The sequence below is a fragment of the Nicotiana sylvestris genome, chromosome 11 (genome assembly GCF_000393655.2).
Source record: "Nicotiana sylvestris chromosome 11, ASM39365v2, whole genome shotgun sequence".
In the NCBI taxonomy this organism is placed as follows: domain Eukaryota; kingdom Viridiplantae; phylum Streptophyta; class Magnoliopsida; order Solanales; family Solanaceae; genus Nicotiana; species Nicotiana sylvestris.
In genome coordinates, this window is record NC_091067.1 from 142,949,090 (window position 1) to 142,952,454 (window position 3,365).

At 40.3% G+C, this 3,365-nt stretch overlaps 1 non-coding gene across 1 annotated transcript; it reads right to left on the reverse strand.

Moving 5' to 3' along the window:
- Positions 1-2,313: 2,313 nt before the first annotated feature.
- LOC138882422 (small nucleolar RNA R71) lies at positions 2,314-2,420 on the reverse strand. Its single transcript, XR_011404027.1, has one exon. It is a non-coding gene; the product is annotated as a small nucleolar RNA R71 (small nucleolar RNA).
- Between the last annotated feature and the right edge of the window lie 945 nt (positions 2,421-3,365).

A 3,365-nucleotide genomic window follows, 5' to 3' on the forward strand; every position in this document is an offset into this window, starting at 1 on the left:
TCTGTAGCCATTTTTGGCATTAGCTTCAAATTAACGATAGATTCTTGTATTTTAATTTAGCATTTAATTAATATGCCTTGTTCTTCATCTATTTCTCTATTTTCTCCTTCAAGCATGAGTATCTAAACACATTAGCTAGAGTTGTGGCTCAACCCTAGTGTGGATAATTGATGGGTGTTGCCATCTATTGTTAGATTGACTATGGGTGTTTGTTATTTGGGACAATTTTATGGTTTAATATATGAATTGGTGGTTGCAAACACTGGTTTATGCTAAGTTGACTTGGCTCTTCTTGAGAAAAAGAGCCTAAGTGATGATAGGCTATAATTGTGTATTTTAGTCTCTTATTACACTCTAAATTACTGCACTTTAATTGAGTTTGAGTTTTAATCGCTAGTGGTTTGCAGTAAATATGTGTTTTATGCTTTGTAGGAGTGATTCTGATTTATGTAGGCATTATGGAATGAATTCAAGTGATTTGGAGCTTTGAAGTCTGAGTAAAAGCCCAATACATTAAGTCGGAATCGTGTTCGGAGGTTGTGTACCAAGTCCAGATGTTAAAAGAGGACGAAATAAGTTCACTCTGAGAAAATTACACTGCCGTGCCGCATGGGCCGCCGCAAGGCGCCACGCACCAGTGTAAAATGTTGCATAATGCGAAAAGTTGAGGCTGCTGATAATTTCCATTAGCACACCGTAGGGTGCCGTCACATGGTGCGGCGCGGCTGTACAAAATTTACAGATCCAGAGTCCTATTTCACACGGGAGAAGGTGTTTTCGACTGGGCCCAACCCTACTTGGTATAAATACATATTAAATCGGTATTTGGAGGAATTTTTTGGACGGATCTTAGACCTGGAGAGACGCACTTTGGAAAGAAAATACACACAAGAACATCTCAGATTTCTTCATCTTTTCTATTATTTTCAATTATTAAAAACTTATGCAATTGTTTGATTACATCATGAGTGGCTAAACACCCATTGTTCTGGGGTTGTGATTTAGCCATGAATATTGTTGTTTGATATTAGCTTGACCTTGATTATAATTCACCAATATATGGTTGTTTCTTCAATTCTGTGTTTAATTGCTTAATTGTCTGGCCAGCAGTTAGATTCTATTTACTAACTATGCTATGCTTAGGAAAGCCGTGTTTAGATTAAAGAAGAATTGAAGAGAGCATGATCTTAACCCTTAGGGGGAGCGGATTTGTGGTTAGGATAGGAATATACCTAGTCACCGTGCTTAATTAAATATCGTGATCTTAATGCATTCTTAATAGATTAATTTTATAGGAATATAGGCGTTAATCTATTGAGAATAGGTGAATAGTACTTCGGGAGAAGGCTATGAGAGCATTTATCGATTAATTAGCAACCATGAGTGAATTATATGAAAGGGAGAGTTAATTAGAACACAATAGGATTGGTGAATTGATCACAACCCTAGAATAGTTGTCTCTATTTAATACATAACAATCATTCTACTGCTTGATAATTTAGTTATTACTTAGAATTGTAGTTAGCATAATTAAATTCTTGAACTCGAACTTAGCTTGACGGAATAACAATATTGTTGTGTTAGTGAGTAGTTGATATAAGTCTCTGTGGGTTCGACACTTGACTTATCATTTTATTACTTGTACGACCACGTATACTTGCTTGTGCGTTTGGGAGCAACAAGTTTTTGGCGCCGTTGCCGGGGACTTGAATATTAGCTACTTGCCAGTTTTTGCCTTAATTATTTATTTCGTCGAGTTTAACGTTACTTGGTTGTTGCTCGGATCTCAGGAACTTTGATTGAATGCGTAGGGTCAGAAGCCAAGACCGACTTCAAGGCTTTGATCCTGAACCTCGGAGAATATTTCACAGGAGGTTGAGGGAAGCAAGGGACACGAATAATATTCAGGCACTTGTTCAATTTCCTGTGGACATGGCAGAGAAGCAACCCACGGCTGTTTAGGAGGTGGCGATGCCCAGCATTGCTAATGTCACCTCCAGTATAGCGAAGCCCAGAATCACTGGGCACGTTGAGCTGAAACAGAGCATGATCTAGCTGCTTCATGCAAACGGGCAATTTATGGGTCTTCCACACGAGGACCCACAACAGCATATTCTGAACTTCTTGGAGATTAGTGATACTTATATCACTAACGGGGTCACTCCAGATTATGTGAAGCTCACACTTTTTCCATTCTCTCTGTTGGGCAAGGCTAAGTAATGGCTAAAGGCAGAACCACCTAATTCCATTATAATATGGAATGATTTGGCGAGAAAATTTCTGGCAAGGTTCTTCCCTTCAGGCAAAATTACAAAGATCAGAAGTGAGATAGTTGCCTTCAAACAGACAGCGGGGGAATCTTTATACTCAGCTTGGGAAAGGTTCAAGGGGCTACTCAGAGACTGTCCTCATCACAATCTGACGAATGAAGTGTTAGCTCACACTTTCATAGAAGGGATACATTCTGAAATAAAGATCGTGGTAGATGCTGCAGGTGTGGGTCAAGTGTTGGAGAAAAGCTTTGATGAGATATATGCATTATTGAACAAATTCTCCAAGAGCAATCCGAATTGGCAAGGAGAGATGGGCAGACATACAGTGCAAAAGCCTGCAGGGGTTCTTGAGTTAGATGTCGTCTCAACATTATCAGCGCAGATTTCTACACTGACCAATCAAGTCAACCAAATGAACTTGAGTATCAACAAGTAACAGGTACAACAGGTTCAAGCTTTTTGTGAAATATCTGGAGAGGGGCACACGAGCGACATATACCCCGCAAACCCAGAGTCTGTCTGCTTTGTGGGTAATTCAAACAGGGGCCAAACAACCCAATATGGGAACACTTACAATCCCAACTAGAGGAACCACCCAAACTTCTCTTGGGGTGGAAACCAGGGCACTCAGAATCAATACAGGCCTCAAGCACCTCAACAACAATATAGACCACCTCAGGTTGAACAACAAGCGAGTCCTACAAGTCACCTTGAAGACATGTTGAATAAAGTGATGGCTGAATAGCAAGCCCTCGCCACAACAATGAGAAATTTGGAGCGGAAATGGGACAGCTTGCCAGTGCTCAAAACACTAGACCAGCTGGAGCTCTTCTAAGTGACATTGAAGCAAATCCTAAGGCATCCCTTAATGTCGTGTCATTGAGGAATGAGAGACAATTAGAATAGGTTCAGTTGAAAAAAAAGTAAACAAATGACTTTTGATGAGAGGCCAGCCACTATTGAATCAATATAAGAAAAAGCTAAGGAGCCAGAGAAGCCAGCTGGAGAGGCGGTGGTTGAGCAACCCCCACAATTGGTTGCAAGGCCACTACCTCCATTCCCTCAAAGATTGCAGAAATTAAGAGATAATGC